The sequence below is a fragment of the Tenrec ecaudatus genome, chromosome 9 (genome assembly GCF_050624435.1).
Source record: "Tenrec ecaudatus isolate mTenEca1 chromosome 9, mTenEca1.hap1, whole genome shotgun sequence".
Classification (NCBI taxonomy): Eukaryota; Metazoa; Chordata; class Mammalia; order Afrosoricida; family Tenrecidae; genus Tenrec; species Tenrec ecaudatus.
In genome coordinates, this window is record NC_134538.1 from 28,838,861 (window position 1) to 28,857,899 (window position 19,039).

A 19,039-nucleotide genomic window follows, 5' to 3' on the forward strand; every position below is an offset into this window, starting at 1 on the left:
GTCTAGATGATGCATCCCAACACCACCTCACAGGGTAATGAGGTGCACAAGCAATGGAGCATGAGACCCATCATTACATTGGAATAAGGACCAATCAGGGTGCAAAAGCAAGGACCAATGGGAAAGCAGGATAGGGACTGAGGCGAGCCAATGGTATCCCACCATCCACCCTCTATCAAATCCAAGGAAGAAAAGGCTCAGGGGCTGCTGCCAGGTTGAGAAATACTCCCGAGCCACCTGGGAGCAGAAGCGGACGCAAGCACTCGGGCTGAAAGGGGCCTTCTCCAGGTTGGAATTTTCCAGAACCAGGCCTTGACAAGTCCAGTAGAATCTTGCCTCGGGGATGTCTAGCCCATGGCTCCTTATGTGAACCAAGAAGGCAGAGGAAGTCCCGGGTGTTTACACTGGCTGCTTTATGCGAGTAATTGTCTCCTTCCAGGCCGCCCCTCAGCCTGAAATTTTGTACAAAAGATGTCTCTCGAACTGACGCAAATTGAGAGGTACCAATGGTGCTACGCATCCTTTCCGGAAGAATGCCATATTGGTGAACTTTATAAGGGCATCGAAAGAGTACCGCCGGCGCCATGGCTGGGCACACCGCTGATAATCGCTCTGCTGTGACGCTGTTTGCACTCACCGATCACTCTGTGAGAGAAAGGACCTGGCAATCTTCCCAGAAAGATTTTAACCTTGGAAACCCGAAGGTCTCATTCTACTTGTTACTGTAGATTGGCATTAAGTAGAAATCCACACAATGGCACACACATCACATAATTGATATACAGGATCATGCACCCTGTTCCATGGTAGTTTGATCAGGTTTTTAAATTTTATTGTTATTGACTGACAACAGTCCAATTTTATTTTTTGCCCTTGTAATAAATAATAAAGCAAGCAAAGTGCAACAAAACAGTCTCAGTTTGTGATTTATTGCAATGTTCATTTAAAAAGCCTTATTCTTCCAAATCTCCAAAATGTCTAAACTATTAGAAGATGTCTATATCACGAGAATGATTGATCTCAAAGGCTTCCTCTGTGTCCAACTTTGTTTCTCCAAATCCTCCCTGTGACCCATCGGGAGAGGCCAGAGCCTCATTTGTGTCACTTGCAAAAGTTTCTCGTGGAAGTTTCTTCTTGAAAATTTAGACTTTTGTTAGCTTGCTTAATCTTCTTCCCCAACACCTGTATTCTTCACTTCCTAGCAGCATTTTCATATTCCTTTGAATCTTCATTGCAGACAATGTTCTTAGTACAGATTAGAAAATGGTAACATAAATTAGAAAATGTTCTTAATATAAATAGTATCCAACCTGATATTAATGGTGTTTTTCAGGAGATTCGGAAAAACTCCATCTGCAGTTCTTCCCCCATTACCATACATTATTAAAAGGCCACTATTTTGCTCAACTTCAGTAGTTTCCATCAGAAGCTTGATTGCCTTCTTGTTCTCATTTATCATCACGACATGGGAAATTAGGTCTTTCTTTGGTCCTTATAACCTAAAAAAAATTTCATCAGACACTTGCTCTTGAGAATCTTGTGACATCTCATATTGCCCTTTAGTCTGTTCCCTAGTCTGTAACAGATTGCGTCCACTATAGATGACCTGGCCCATTTTCTTCTTATTTGGATAATGGTTTTGCCATCATGCATGTATTCATCTAGCCCTTCGTCTAATTCTTTGGTATGCTCTTCAGATCTCCTCTTAAGATTCTTAGCAAGCAAATGATTTTAAGACTGTCGGCTTTTATCAATATGCCATCCATTCCCAAGAGACCAAGTTTAGTGGTCACTGCATCTTGATTCTGTTCCTGTAGGAAAGCATCACATTTATTGTTACTCTTTTGGGGAAGCAGACAGCCACCTTTTTATTCTACACACACTTGGCTCTGAACTTCAAACACTTACCTTTCAGTTACCAGCTAAGCACTTTGAACACTAGAACCGCCAGGTTTCCTTATAAGCACTCCATGATCTAGATAAAAACTACTCCATTATCCCCAGTTTCCCCATAACTCTTTGTGCTCAAAGTCCTCATCTCACCACTTCTAATCCGTTTCCTGTAGAGGTGTACAGTTTTCCTTTTATCTGATTCTTATGTAATTGTAGTCTTTTTGGTCCAACGTCTTTCACTAAATGTTTTCGTGATTTAACCATACTGTTGCTTCTATCAGTAGTTCATTCTTTGGACCACGACTTGCTTATCCAATTACCAGTTGATGAATTTGGGGGCAATTTCCACCTTTTAGCTATTGCACTATGAATATTCATGTAGACACATGATTATGTGGACTCATGATTTCCTCCCTAGGAATGAGATAGCCCAGTCATATGGTAGATACATGGTTAACTTTATAAGAAATAATCAGTTTTCTAAAATGGTTGTATCACTTTACATTCTCACCAACAATATATGAGAGTCCCAATTCCTCCACCCCCTCATCTGCACTTAGTATTGTCTGTCCTTTAAATTTTAGCCATGATATTAGGTGTGTAGTTGTGTCTTGCTGAGGTTTAAATGGCATGTGCCTCATAACAATCAGACTCTTTTCATATGCTTAATGGTCCTTTATCTTCTTTGGTGAAGTATCTGTTTTAATCTTTGCTCCTTTTGTAACTCGGGGCAGAACTGACTTTAGGTGAGCAGCAGGGCTCTGAGCCCTTGCCTTGCTCTTGAGAGTAGGCCCTGGGCAATGCAGAGCAAGCCGCTTTAGCTGGCGTCCAGGCAATACAAATGGGAATGCATTTGGGGGCGAGGAGACAGAGAGGATGAGGAGCTGAACTACCCAGAGAAATGCACTAGCCCCATTTTCATCTTACAGTTTACAAGTGGATAAAACAAAAATATTTGGTGCATACACACAAATAGGAATTACTGATAACAATCACAGCCTTCATTTCTGCAGCTGGTCACATTGCCATACCTGGTATTTAGAACTGTCTTCTTCTACTACCCATTCCATCTCTCCTTTACCCTCAGTGAGTACTTTGCCTAGTCAGAGTTCTTTGCCTGTGGGTGACCCAAACCTTCATTCCTGAAGAATCTGGGCTAGTAGTATTCATGTCAGTGTTGGAGTTTTGCTCTTTAATCATAGGATATGGTAGTACTAACAGACAACCTAAGGAATCTCCTGAATTCCATATTCTTTTTTACCTTCAGGATATAACAACCAATCAAATTTTGCCTTGGTAATCAGGATCAATCATACCACTCAATCCACCCTCCTTTACCTGTTGATGCAGAGGCATGAGGAGACCAAAATGTCCAGAGGGCATTTTTAATTTCCAGTTCAATGGAATCAGTGATGAGTTGCCAGGTGGGAGTATTCTTCCCGTTGGAACTAGGACCTCTGGACCTGGAGAGCTGGGGGTTGTTAGGACAGGAAACAAAAGTGTTGCAAATGGGTCCCTAAGAGTCACAGAAAGTGATGCCACTCCTGTTTCCACCCCTTGCTTCCTAGATCTGTGAATTCTGGATATTGAAGACACCACACCATATACTGGCTGCTGGTTTAGCCTCCCAGAGAACTTTGCCCCAACCCTGCAAGGTGTTACCGCCTAGCTGGTAACATAATTGTGTCTTTAGAAGGCCATTGTACCAAACTACTTGCTTCAGGATGATGACGAACATGGGCCCATTGCTGGACGTATTCTTCTGTGAAATGAGTTCCTTGATCTGAAGCAATACTGTTTGAGATATATGCCAACGCCTAAGACATTTTGTAAGTCCACTAATGGGAGTTTTGGCAGAAGCAGTGTATGCATGGAAGGCACAGCTGTATCAAGAGTAAATGTCTTTTCTAATAAGAACAAAATGCGGCCCTTTCCATGGTGAAAGTAGTCCTATGTAATCAACCTGCCACCAGGTTGCGGGTTGATCTCCCCGTAGAATGGATAGAATGGTCCCATAGCTCTGACTCAGTGTTGGTGTCTGCTGCTGGCAGTTGGGGCATTCATCAGTGGCATAAAAAAAGTCAGCCTTGGTGAATGCAAGTTCATGTTGCTGAGCCCATGCATGCATAACATCCGTCTCGACCATCATGTCCATTTTGTTCATGTGCTTAGTGAACATTTACAGGAGTGACTCAGATAGGATAAAAAAACGTGTTATCCTATCTGCTGATTGTTAAAATCCTCCTCTTCAGAGGTAACCCTTTGATAAGCATTCACAAGAGACACAATATCTTCGCTTTGGGGACCCATTCAGAGAAGTCTATACACCTACTTCTTCCTCACACCTCCTTGTCACCATTTTCCCAAACATGCCCCTTCCAAATCTCTGACCATCCTGCTAAACCATTGGTCACAGGCCATGAATCAATATATAGTTGCACATTTGACCATTTCTCTTTCCAAGCAAGCTGGACGATTGGGTGCACTATTGATGTTCTGGCTCCTGGAAGGATTTCCCTTCCCCTCTCTCCTGAGAGGAAGTTCCAGAAAGAGGCTGGAATGCTGCTGCTGCCCACTTTCAAGTGTTACCTGCATTTAATGCATAACCATTAGCAAAGCAAGCATGATCTTTCCGTTCCTCGGTCAATGAATCATAAGGAGCTCCCACGGGGTCGCAGGTGGATGCTGGGAAAAGGAAGGTGCTATGACAAGAACAGAGATACACAGGTATGTGGGCCACTTCATGCAGCGTACTTGGACCTTCAGGTCCTGTTGTAACCGATCTTGTATATGCTATTTCCATTTGATGTGTGTACAATTCTGGGGCTCTGTGGGTGGGACAACACCCAGTTGATGATGGGCAGCTCAGGCCCCATGGTGACTTGGTGGCCCGCGGTGAGGTGATCAGTCTTCACTAAGGCCCAGGAACACAGATCAAAAGCTGGTTTTCAAAAGGGTAGTTGTATGCAGAGGATGACAGAGGTTTGCACCAAAATTCTAAGGATCTGCACTTTGAATCACCAGTAGGGCCCTGCCAAAGATTCCAAACTGCATCTCTATCTGCCACTGATACCTCAAACAGCATTGGATCATCTGGATCACACAGCACAACTGGCAGCCTGAACCTCATGCAGGGCCTTCTCTTGTTTTAAGACCCACTCAAAGCTGTCAGCTTTTTAAGTCATTTGTTACATAGGCCAAAGTAGCACACCCAAAGAAGGGATATCTTGCCTCGAAAGTACAAAGAATCCCACCAGGCACTGTGTCTCATTTTTGGTTGGGGAGGGGCCAGATACAATAACTTATCTTTCCCTTAAGAAATTTCACAGAGGTGGAAGTCACCGAATTTTTGTTGGCTAGTTTCCCACCCTCTAGCATGCAAACGTTTTAGCAATAAGTCTACTTCTTAGTTACTTGGTCCAATTAGAATAATGTCATCAATGTAATGGACCAGTATGACATTTTTGTGGAAGGGGAAAGTGATTAAGGACCCTATTGAACTAAATTATGGCACACAAGTAGCTCTGAAGAGCTGACAGAACACTAGAACAGAGTTGTAAATGTGTACTGCCAGCTGGAGGCAAACTGCTTCGGGTGGTCTTTTAAACCAGAATTAAGACAAAGGCATAATCCAGATCAATAGTTGCAAACCAGGTACCAGAGGGGGTATTAATTTGCTCAAACAATGAACCTACATCTGAAACAGCAGCTGCAACTGGAATCACCATCTGGTTAAGTTCATGGTAATGTACTGTCATTCGTCAAGATCCATCCGATTTTTGCCATTAAGTGGGGATGTGGTAGGAATCACTTCAAGCCCTGGATGATGGCACAAATCGCTGCAATCCCTCCAGGAATGCAGTGTTGCTTTTGGTTTGCTATTGTCCTAGGCAGAGGCAGTTCTTGGCTTTTTCTACCATAAGAGCCTGTTCCACGTTTCAGGGATCCAATATGGAGGTTCTACCTGTTTCTTAGCATGTCTGTTCCAGTAATGAATTCTGGAACGGGGAAATTACCACAGGATGGGTTTGAGGACCCACTGTGAGATAAAACTGAGCGGAGACCCCATTAATAACTTGACCATCATACACTCCCCCTCTGACTAGCGGGCCTTCAAAACGTTCTGAGTCTCCTCGGATTAATGACAATTCAGAGCCAGTATCCAGTAATCCGTGTCTAGGATGATTATTTCCTTCCCCCATAAGCAGTCACTCAAAGGCACAGATCTCTTTGGAGGAGACGAGTAGAAGGACTAAGCCTCTGGTGGTGTCTTTCCTCAAAGGGATCCGGCCACCCCTTCATTTAAGGAGCTGTGGGTCTGTAAGTTAGTTCAAGTCTGGAAGTTGATTAAGGGGTCAGGACTCTTTGTTCCAGTGATTAGAGTTAGACTGCCCTCCACCTGATCCAGACTTTTTTCTGCTTGTATAGTTCAAGTAAATATTGAGTAGGCTTTCATGCCCAGGGACACCCCGCCTAAGTAACCAACCCCATAGGTTCATACGAGACAGTTTATTTTTATTACTACTTTGACTCTCCTGTCCATAACCATGCCCACTTTATCTTATAAATTGAGTGCTGCCACTTGGCCCCTACCCCCAAGGGGCCCAATCAGTCCCACTGCCTGCAAATGTCTTCATTCCCTGAGGGCAGTTCCCACTTGGAGTCTGGTTGCCATGAAATGCCAATCACAAGAGCCAACTCGCACACAACTTATGCTAGAGCAAACCAACCAAATAAAGTATTAAATCCTCTCATAAACCTCTCTAGCTGAAACACTGAATGAAGAATCTGTACATAGTGAGCCCATATCAATAAACTCATACTGATCCAAACTTATATTCCCTGCACCATTATCATACACCCTTGATAACCATTCCCACACATGCGCGCCAGGTTTCTGTCAGTGAATATTAGAAAACTCTTTAGGAGAGTAGCACGCTTCCTCTCCTCGTGGGCCATCATCTGGACTTCACCTTTGGAGACTGTGGCTTAAGTCTAATTATAGAGAGGAAGGTGCTTCCTGGGGACCTGAAGCATTATCTTCTAAGGCACCTGCCTTAGGCAATACTCCAGAGACTGCCCACCAAGTGCCCTATCAGCATGCACAGTTGGGCTAATCTCAACTGCGGGTGGGGCCATAAGGGATTTACTCAGAATTAAATCATTTCTTCAGAGGGAGAGGTAGTACTACTGATGGCTGGAGGGGCTCAATGGAATCTTGGGGCTCAATGTCTCCATCTTCTGGATTATTGCCGATATGTCCCCATCCCAAATTTAAGGGTCCCATTTTTTATATTCAGTGCTGTTTGCACTTGAATATCATATACCTTTCTAGGTGGAGAATTAAACTGGTGTTATAACTCAGCGAGTCCTATGATACGGCTCGGGGCTTGGTTTTCAGCAATATCAATTCTGTTGCTGGAAGTGATAAGACTTTCTTTCATGGAACAAATAGAAGCTTTGAGGTCATTTATGTGCCGTTTGGCCCAGGCTTCTGCAGCACTCAGTCCACCTGCTTCCTCTAATAGTCTGTCTATGGCAAGAAGTGCCAACCAGCCCGCTTCCCTATACTTCTCATTCAGACAAAGCTGTAGAAAGATATCAAACACACAATCACTCAGAGGCTCGCGTCTCACCAATACTTTATTTATCGAGGGTGCTACTTTGGGTATCAGTTTTAGCACTTCATGCCATTGATTAAGCGTGCCCTCTTTGCTAGTAATGACAGACTTGTGTATCCTTACAGTGACAGAATTCTCAGTGCCGAATTAGACCTGAGAACAAATTTAGAAAACTCATTTTTATTATTTTCTTTCTCTGGAACTAGCCCTGGTACCAATCCAGTCTGGTTCAAATCACACTTCTCCTGAGTCATGGAAGCTGATGAGCGGGAAGCAGAATGAGGAAACAGAGAGAGCAGGGGGCCCAGGCTGGCGGATGCAGAAGCCCAAAGTGAGATGAATGAATCAACCATCAGTAGTCGGCTGAGATTGAGGAACGAACCAGACACAAACTCCAGCTCTGGCAGAAAGTGAAGAGCCAAAGAAAGATTCGATCCTGCTTGGCCTCTCTCTTATACAAAAAGGCTATGACGCCAAGGAAGTGGCCGCAGCTGTGAGGCACCTGACAGGATGAGCTCCACCTGCCCTTAGCCAGGAGTGTCTAGTTGACAGAATCCACAACCATCACAGGGTCACAGGGAAACTGGAGGAGGCCGCGCGCCACAGAAGAGGAGATACTGAGGGAGTGGTACCTAGCAGCCTGGCCCACGGAGCGTTCGTATGTACCTGTGTTCCAGAGAGTACCTGTCAGCCTTTTCTTTTTGTTTCTAATTCCACAAATAGATCAAGTCATACAACAACCCCACATATAACATACTCCCCTCTGCTGCCGCCTCAGCTCTCCCAGTGCCCACCACCAGGAACCTTGGGTCCTGTCATAGGTGTAACACCTTTTACATATTGTATGTGTGCATGTATTTCTGTGTCCTATGTAAATGTGATCGAGTATATGTGTACATGTGGTGTGTGTGTGGTATATATGTTTGTGGTGAGTTATTTCCTAGGATACATGTTTCTTTGACTTTCTTCTGTCATTTGCCGTGAGGGCAGGAGGCGACCTTGCTTCCTCCAGCCACAGAGAGGTCATCTGCACGTTGCGTACAGAATGGCCAGAGCCGTCCAGCTGGTGAGTGTCATTGTGCTAGCTCCGATCACACTTAAGAAGAAGAAAGGCCAAAGCTGTAGATTTGGAGAGAGTTTTTAGTTTATCTAATGTTCACAGGGGGCGGGGGTTGCCAATGGTGCCGCCCTGATCTTCCAGGAGACCACGTGCTGGGGAGTCAGGGAAGCAAACCCTCATAGCTTTCCTCTGAACACGGCATCTCTGAGGAAACCAAGTCCCCAGAAATACAGGTTTCCCCTTTCTGTCCCTCTGGGCCATGTAGTGACCACGACACTGTTCTCCACTCAGGAGGAAGAGCAAAGGGTTCCTGAGAGTCCAAGGACTCTCACCCAGAGGAGCCCCTTGCTGGAAGAAAAGGCAGCAGTCAGCTTTAAGCAAGGGAGATGTGGGGGCCTGGCGGGAAGGAGAGACAGAGGCCTGGCTTAAGAGAGCACTAAATCTCTTCCCCAAAGGGCTTCTCACGTTTTTAATTACCTATTTATCTCCAGGGTGGCACCCTGGTGCTGGTGAACTTCGCCATCCTCATTAACATGCCTTAAAGGATTTATGCTCTCCATGAAGGCAGAGGAGTGGGTTTCTGATTCTTCTTTCTACCTTATCTGGCATTGTGTGTGTGGCAGTTACATAATCTCCTGTCAACTTGTGGAGTCTAGCCTGTCAATCAGGTCACAACATGATGACCTCATTTGGAGGCTCGAAGGAGATAAATAGCTCACTGGAGGCCAGATACACTCCCTCCCTGAGAGACATCAAGCCACAAGGAGCGATGTTGATGGCAGCCAGAGCCTTGGAACTTGAGAGGTCACGTGGAGACCCACACCAGTGCTGAGAAGCTTCCACCACCACTGGATCCACAAGACTTTCCACCCAACAGCCTGTGATCTTCCTGCATTCTGCATCATTGCGTGTTTTACATGAATCTGACAAGGAATTTATAGACTGGTATCAGGCATATGGGCTAATATTGGACTTATGGACATGATCTGGACTGGATTAGGATGTTTTCTTAATGTACAATTACTCCTTATATAAAGCGCTTTCTTACACACATATGAGGGTCTATGAATTTGTTTCTCTAGTCAGTCCAGATGAACACATTCTATGAATACGAGCTTTCTGGGGTGGGAAAGAGACCTTGAGGAGATGCAGTTCTCGTCTCCAATGGTCACCAGTGGAGCTCGCTCTCTGCCTGTGCCTCTCTGTCTCTTCTTTTAATGATCACAATGGACTCACGGGTTTGATGATCACAATGGACTCACGGGTTTGCATGTCATTGCAGTCATTCTGCTTTCTTGAGGTCCCGACTGCCACAAGGAATCTTTGGACAGCCTTTGCTTTCTGGCACAAAATGCTCCAGGCCCACCTTCTGCCTCAGGCAACCTTACCCCGACCTAGACTGAGCAAGTTCCCACTGAGCTCTAGTTCTGCTGCAAGGAAGCATACCTAGAAGCCAGTGCTTACTTAGTGCCCCATTTGTTTGCTGTGGCTAAGGGGGCCCAATTCCCCAGACCAATCTACAAAGTCCTCCTCAGGCTATGATGGCTGGGGTGGCGTGAGCCTGCAGTTCCATAAGCTGCCTGCTGAGGAAGGGGCTAGGTTACAGGAGGCAGGAGGGCTGAATTCTCCCCATGGCTGCAGCTACCCCAGCGGGAGCCATTGGATGCTGGCTTCCCACTCCTCCAGGGAAGTGCTACTAATAGAACTTTCTGTGAGGAGGATGTGTTCTGTCTCTGTCCTGTCAAAAAATTGCCACCCTAGCCCCTGGTGGCTAATGAGAACTTGAATTGTGGCTAATACAATCCAGATATTACGTTTTTTAATGTTATGTAGTTTCATTAAATTTACACTTACATCTCAACAGCTCAGATGAGTAGTGGCTGCCATTTTGGACAGTATAGCTCTGGTGGGCTAGACTGGCTTTTGTTTCTAAAATGGCTTTATTCCTGGGGAAGATCCCATGAAATGTAGGCCCCTGACCCCAACCAGAGCTTTGGGAGTGTCCCATGAAAATGGGATGTTGGCAGACACAGCTGTGCATGCATATGGGGCTCTTAGGTCCCACTGTCTCACTGGGGGCAGGTGTCCGGTCCTGGCTAGAGGAACATCTTGTGCTGGATATACTGAGACCAAGACCACTGGTTGCCTGCCCCACATCTTCACTGTTTCCTGGGACTCCTGATTTTGTTCCAGGCACATGCATCCCAGCCTCCTTCACACCTCTGTGTGATCCACTGACTGAATTCTGTGAAGGTGTAGCGAGGACCACCTCAAAGAGACAGATGTTGGGGCCTGGACCTTCACCTCTCCATGGGTTCCAGGACCCCGTGGAGCCACGAGGGCAAGGGCAACAGCCCAAAGACGATGAAATCATCCTGGGCCTGTGCTGCTGCCATGGCTACTTCTGGCAACAAGATGGGAAATCCTGAGGGGACCAGATTACCAGACATGCTGCCCTGTCTTTTGCCACACTGCCAAGCCACCATGCTGGTCCAGGCAGGTTCTCCTCCACTAACACCTCCCTTCCCTTGTGCCTTTTCATCCCCTTCAGACTCAAGAGAACTTGAACTCCTCTTGTGAGAACACTGGCTTCTATGCAGGCATTCCTACCCTGATGATCAAGGTCTGTGTTAGTCCAGGTTGACTAGAGAAACAAATTCATAGACACTCATGTGTGTGGAATAGAGAACTTTATATCAAACAGTAATTGTACATTAATAAAACATCCTAACCCAGTCCAGATCAAGTCCATAAGTCTGATATTAAGGGGGCCCAGCTAACAAGTCTGATAACCAAAGAAAAGATGAGGATCCCAAGTCACACAGACAGCTAGGTAGAGTGGAGACCCTTGATCTCAGCTTAGGCTCTGTGTGGTAGGAAAGAGTCTCTATATTTTAAGCATGCATCTGAAGTTCTGGGGTCTCCAAGTAGAAGCCTAACTATCCTTCCCATACACTTGGACCCACCCGTGTTCAGAACCTGAAACCTAGGCAGTGAGTAATTGGGAAGACATTAGGAAAGGTCAAGATGCAGAAGCAGATCTGCCTCACCTACTAGATCACTGGTTCTCAAATGTTTTAAACAGGGGGCCAGTTCACTGTCCCTCAGACCCGTTGGAGGGCTAGACTATAGTTTAAAATAAAACTATGAACAAATTCCTATGCACACTGCACATATCTTATGTTGAAATAAGAAACAAAATGGGGCAAAAACACCCCTCGGGCTGGATAAATGTCCTTGGCAGGCCGCATGTGGCCCCCGGGCTGTAGTTTGCGGACCCCTGCACTAGATGATGACTGAAATTCCACCATTCGTTCCTAAACTTAGAGACTTAGACCCCTATGTAAATACCACCTTGAGGATTTAACTTTAGGGTTTCAGGTATTCCCAAGAATAAACTTGAGGCGATTGGTATGATCTTTACAGATAAAAGCCTCAGTCCCTGAATCCAGGGGGAACCTAAGGATCCAGAGCCTGCAAAATATTTGGGTTTGGGGACTGTGTAATCTGGACACTGCTTCACTAGAAAGTATTATAACTTGGTATCCCTAGCCATCTGCCCCCCACCAGTGGTGTATTTTTTATTTGCAATATTTCAGTAAAAATGGGTATAAGGCATCATCAGGAAAAAAAATCTTACCATAGTGAATGAAGGGGGAAGTGTTGAGTGGAGACCCAAAGCCCATTTATCGGCCACTGGAGATCCCCTTGCAGAGGGGTCCAGGGGAGGAGATGAGTCAGTCAGGGTGCGACGTAGCACCGATGAAGAATACAGCTTTCCTCCAGTTCCTAAATGCTTCCTCCCCCCTCACTACCATGATCCAAATTCTACCTTGCAAGTCTGGCTAGACCAGAGGATGTACACTGGTGCATATGGAAGCTGGAGGCACAGGTAATCCAGGGCGGATGATATCTTCAGGACCAGGGGTGTGAGGGATGATACTGGGAGGGTAGAGGAAGAGTGGGTTGGAAAGAGGGAACCGATTACAAGGATCCACATGTGACCTCCTCCCTGGGGGACAGACAACAGAAAAGGGGGTAAAGGGAGATGTTGGACAGGGCAAGATATGACAAAATAATAATTTTTAAAGTATCAAGGGGTCATGAGGGAGTGGGGAGCGGGGAGGGAGGGAAAAAAAAAAAGAGGACCCGATGCCAAGGGCTCAAGTGGAGAGCAAATGCTTTGAAAATGATGAGGGCAAAGAATGTACAGATGTGATTTACACAATTGATGTATGGATTGTGATGAGTCCCTAATAAAATGTTTTTTAAAAAAAGAAATTTATTATTTTTATGAGAATACATCTATAGTTAGTTAAAACGACCAAACAAAAGTTTATAAGCCTAGCTTTCAGTATCACTATACCAACTAGGCTAAAATGCTATGCTAATTGACTCTTTGAACCTTCTCACGCGCTTGTCAGAGCTGTCACTGTTACCCAATTACACTGGAACTGAGTCTCATGGACTTGTCTGCACAGGCTACGAGCAAGTGCTCTTTATTTCTGTTGCGAGAGGTGTTTTCATAGTTGCTAATTTTGTCCATTTTCTTTTGTGTTAGCTGTAATATTACGCTAATTAGCTATATGTAAACCTATCTCCATAACTTATTTTTGAGAATGAAGTGATAATTATGGAAAAGGAAGGAGAAAAACAAGGTTTCTACTCAATTACTAATATTTTGTAACTAATAATGTAATTCAGTTTAGAAATAGCTGTACAATACAAATTTGTTACTACTCATAACATCTAAGCAATACAACATTTAAGCAATCTATAACTATGTTTATCACACATTAGTGTGTGATTCAGATTGATAACGACCATTGCTAAGGATTCTGTATGTCTGGCACAGGGAAGTTGAGGGGAAGGCACTGACACCATGAGTTAGAGTGAGGGGTGCCAGCAATCTTCGTGACGCCATCGCCACACACTGCTCCAGGAACAAACACGCCACCACACAAACTCCAGACCCCTTCTGCAAGGACGCCAAGGGCCTCGTGAAGTCAGTGGAGACACGTGTGCTCAGCTTCCTTTCCCCGTGCCTCCAGGGTCCCAAGGGCGCAACGAGGTACAAATGAAAGCATTGGTCTCTGACGAAATCGAGAGGCAGGGAGTACAGGCTTAGACCCAGGCAGAAGTTCTGGTTAGCAGAGAGAGAGCATTCATGTACTTGTGCACATGTGTAATTACCTGTGTGTGTATAACTCTACCTGTAGTCATGTGCAACTATAAATGTGTATGTGTTGAGGGTCTGGCCTGGCTTTTGCTTCGAGAAGTGACCTTCAAAGGAGAATACACACTTTCAGCTTGGCTTGCCCACTCTTTCCTCTGCTTTACCATGTGTCCCCATGGAGTCCAAATATCTTTCACGCCAAGAAGTGCTCCATTAACAGAACAGCACCATTTCAAAGGTAAATGTTCAATGCACAGGAAGCTATTTCTGTTTTTGTTAGGGTAGTGCAAATCCATTGGCATAGTAACCAAAGTGTTTTGTTTTCTGTTCTCGGGTTTTGTTGTTGTAGTTTCTGTAACCACTATTTAGCCCATTGAGCAGAGGCTATTGGAGACTTAAAGTGAGGACACAGCAGAGAAGAGAGTATGCAGTTAGTTGTAGGCCTTCGGTCAGCGGAAAGGAGAGAAAAATAAATCCTAAGAGCTAAGGCTTAAAATGATCATAGTTAAGTTCTTTGAGAGAGAAACTTTTTCTCTCAAAACACATTTTGTGTTTTGCTTTGGGATCCAAGGCTCAGAGAACAAAGTTCAGACCTTGTAGTGGTTACATAATATGTTGTCAACTTGAGACTATTAAGAGTGAAGGGGTAGGGCTTAGTCTGTCAATCAGGTCACAGCTTGATGACCTCATTTGGAGGTGCTAAGGAGATAAATAGCTTGCTGGAGGTGGGACACACACTCACTCCCTGTGAGACGTTCCTGTTGACAAGCCACATGGAGCTACATCGATATAGCCAGAGTACTGGAGCTGTAGGAACCACATGAAGACCCATGCCATTGCTGAGAGATTTCTACCACCACTAGATGCACAAGACTTTCCACCCACTGGACTGTGATCTTCCTGCCCTCAGCATCATTGCATGTGTTGCATGAGTAAAGAGGACTTTATAGACTGGTATAATAGATTGGGCTAATATCTGACTTATGGACTTGATCTGGACTGGGTTAGGATGCTTTCTTAATGTACAATTACTCTTGTAGTGCCAAATCCTTAACCCTCTTATCCCTGCAACTTTAGCATTTTTCACAGCCTTGGACTTGAAGGATGCATTCTTTTGCATCACCTTGTATGAGTATGTAAGGTCTCTCTCTCCGGGCTAGATTCCAACCTCCGTCCTTAGCTCCGCACGAGAAAGAATTCACGCCGAAGCCGGGCTCGTGATCCAAGTGAATTTCATGAGAGTTAAAAGAAGCTTCAGGTTTTACACAGCACCCATAGGATTCCTTTGACCATGCGGCCTGGCAGAGACTGCTCAGGGTCATGCAAAGATCTCTCTCCCAAGTTTTCCTCCGAAACAAAACGACCAGATAAGACCCCTCTCCCTTCCGGTCCCTGCCTTTTCAAGGGTTCCCGGGGGAGGTGTGGTGAACGACCCCAGGTTGATCCCATTGGCTGAATTGCAGTCACCTGGCCCAGGTGGACTGCTCCAGGTGTAACGCCCATCTGAGCCCACCAGCGGGAAAATCCAGCTTTGTCCTTTGCTGGCTCTCCTGGGCATGCGTCAGTGGACTTCCCAATTCCTAGGCTAAGCTGCCTAACAAGTACTCTTTTTTTTTTTTCTTTTGAAACTTTCTCAAAAACCAACAATAGTAACCAGCTTTGTTGAACACAGTTCCCACAATGATACTGAGATTCTGCTCCATTTATCTGAAGATGCTTTGTGGAAAAAGCTTTGAGAGTTAGCTTTGGAAGGGAGCATCTTACTTCCAGATGAAAATAATCTCGTTAGCCAGCTCCACCCAGGAAATACACTTGCAAGAGACTGTGTGGTAGTTACATCAGTTCATGTAGCCTGTCAATTGGGTCACAAGGTCACACCAACCAGGAGGATCCTGGGAACTTCTCCCTGGAGGTGGGACACACTCTCTCTCTGCTTCACATTCCTGTTGACAAGCCACATGGAGCCATGCTGATGGCAGAGCCCTGGAGATACGTCTACTGCCACTGGACCCACAGGATTTTCCACCCACTGGCCTGTGAGCTTCCTGCATTCGGCATCATTGCATGTGCTGCGTGAGTCTGAAGAGGAATTCGTGGGCTAATATAAGACTTATGAACTAATATTGAAGTTATGGACTTGATCTGAACTGGGCTGGGATGTTTTACTGATGCATAATCACTTCGTGATATAAAGTTCTCTTACACACACATATGAGTGAGTGTCCCTGAATTTGTTTCTCTAGTCAACCTGATCTAATACACACTATTACCCTTCTTAAGTATCTAGATGAATGATTATATAAAATTACCTCTAAGAAAGCTCAGAGTACATAAGAAGATATTAAATACTTGGGGGGGGTGGGGGAGGAAGCTAGACACCCTGCAGAAGTGAGGCATTCAAGGGACCCACACTCCAAGGACCCAGAGGGTGATCCATCTCCTAAGGGAGCCACGGGCTTTTGTTGGCTATGGAGCTCAAACAGAGAGATGCAGAGAAAGAGCTACGGGAAGCCCTCAGTGCCGGCAACAGCTAGCCCCTTAAGGAACTGTAGAATGCCCACAAGAAGCCATGGCATCTTCGCCAGCACTCAGCCTCCCAGACTTAGATAAACTCTTTGAACTTATATACGTTTTCGGAGAGAGGAAAGCAATAGCTAAGGGCGCTGGCCCCAAAGGAATGGCGCTCCAGCCAGGAGACAGGTGGGAGTGTTAGGTAGCAAGACAGGGGCCCCTACAGGAACTTGGAAGCTGAGAAGGCTAAAGAGCTGCGCCGATTCAGGCCCGAGTCAGTGTTACACCTGGATTGGCCAATCTAGGCCAGGTGGGCTTAATTCAGCCAATGGGGTCAACCAGTACCGTCGACCACGCCTCCCAGCTCGCAGGCCCCCAAAAGGCCTGAACCGGGTGACAGCCCTCTTCTCCCCGCAGCTCCTCTGCCTTCCGAACTCCGCTGTCCTCAGGCTGCCGCGTGTGGGGGTGCAGCCCCACAAGGTTGCCGTGTTCTTAACTGTAAAACCTGAAACTTCTGTCCTTTATCAAAACTCACGTGGACCGCAAACTAGACTTTAGCATGAATTCTTACTCACGAGAAGCCCAGAAGGGAGGCATTTCGCCCCCGAGCACTCTAACAGAAGGATAGCACAGTTCTCCTTGATATGCCTCACATCTCCGTCACTGACGGCCATGCTTTCAACCCAGCCAAATAGTTCCCACTCGCTGAGGAGGGGGAGTCAGCCGCTCGCTGAGGTTTGCTCAGCCCACAGGGACTTGTCCCGTAGCTCCTGTCACATGCAGAAGAGGAATGGTTCATGATGGTAGCAGGTTCATAGAAAAGGGGAAGAGGAGAGTTGGCCACGCCGCCATCAGTTTGCTGGACACAACCAAAGAGGTTCCTTTACCCATCGGCTCCTCTTCAAAAAGAGTACAGGTGTGGGGCTCTGCTCAGGGCCCTGGAATTAGGAAAAGGGGAAGATTACAAATGTGGGCTAATACAAATCCACAGTCCTTCGTCTTCACATTAGCACCTCCATCTGGAAAGAAAGGGGAATGAGCTCTCTGAAAAATTACCCCATAAAACTTGGAGAGGTCACCCTGCAGCGACGACAGGCTGCGGACTCACCAGCTGAAGCAGTGGTGATACGTTGCAAGGGCTACCAAAGGGATAAGACACATATTAGTAAAGGAAACAATAAAGCAGATGCAGCAGCAAAAACGGGCACCAGGGAAGGGGACGCCCACAAAACGTTACCCCTCACACCAAAAGGAGAGATCTCACCTCCCTGCGTGGGCCTGTGGGATAGAGGTTTAACCGAGGGGAGAAGTTTACTAAAATGCAGAAGGATGGCATGACAATGAAAGTGGGCAGCTTTTCTTGGCAAAAAGCCAGCTTGGGAAGATGGCGAGGGCCCTGCACCAAGGCACTCACTTCCGAAGGGAGGGCATGAGGACTCCACTGAAGAAAGTAGCACACCACCCGCGCACAGAAAAGATTGTTAAATAAAGAAAGTGGGGATGATACCTGGCATTAATATTCCCAGAACCACCCACACCACCACCTTTGCTGAAGCCCATGCAACATAGGGCTTTCATGCTGGAGAGGGTTGGCAAATGTACTTCACTATTGTGCCCCATGCGTAAGGGTCTAAGTACTTGATCCTATACATGGAAGAGCCCTGGTGGTGTAGCAGTTATGCACTGGTCAGCAAGGTCAGCGGTTGGAAACCACCAGCCTCTCCTTGGGAGAAGGATGAGGATTTCTACGCCCATGAAGACTTACAGTCTTGGAAACCCTATCCTATAAGGTCACTTGCTATGAGCCATCATTGACTCAATGGCAGTGATAGACACTATTCATGGATAATTTTACCAGATTGGTCAGAAAGAGCAGTGGAGGTAGCCAAGGTTCTGCTCCAGGAAACTATCCTGATTTGGGCTGCTTCTCTCATTACGAAGCGCTATCAGCCTCTCTTTTGTGACTGGCACAGCCAGAGAATAGCACGAGCACTAGGGACAAATTAGCAGCGGCGTTCCGCTTGCATTCTCAATCATCAGGAAAGGCACATGAATCATACTTTGAAGAGGATTCTGGCCAAGTTATGCCAAGAAACTCAAAAATCATAGGTTAAACTCTTTCCCGTTGCTCTTTTAAGAATCAGGACTTCCTTGAAGGGAGATTTAAAACTAAGCCCATAACAAACGCAATCTGGATAGCCCTTAGATATAGGATCAATTTAGGACACGTTCTGGAAGCGCTGAAAGAATATGGAAATAAAATTGTACCTCCTCTGGAGAAAGGGACTAAGCCCAGGGACAAGATTCTTCTCAAAACTTGAAGGAAGGATCCCCAGAAGGTCAGTCAATGGGGAAATGAAAGGGTCCCTTCCAGGTTATCCCAGCAACACCATCCACAGTCAAGCTTGAGAATCACCCCTTGGATTCATGACTCTAGAATTAAACCTTACAAAACCTACAGACTCAAAATTGACCCAGGGACTTGAAATTGAGGCCCCAAATCAGAAGAAGGCTTCTACCTATGAACTTGTGAATGACCTGAAGCTCTCTTCAGGAAAAGTGACAGTCTCATGCCAAACTCCAGATGTTACAAACCTCTAGCTTCTTCACCAGAAAAGAGTGTACTCCTAAATGTAGGGCAGATTAGGAGAGATTTCTACTCACATAGGCAGGGTGACGTGCCACCCCATGTAAGCAAGAAATAGCTATAGAATGAGGGACCTCCGTTCCTGATCCCATAAAGAATTATGGGTATGAAATTTTCTCAAAAGAAAGTGA

At 45.8% G+C, this 19,039-nt stretch overlaps 1 pseudogene; it reads right to left on the reverse strand.

Annotated features, from left to right (window-relative positions):
• Nucleotides 1-282: 282 nt before the first annotated feature.
• Nucleotides 283-10,970, reverse strand: LOC142457164 (phosphorylated adapter RNA export protein-like; annotated as a pseudogene).
• Nucleotides 10,971-19,039: the final 8,069 nt, after the last annotated feature.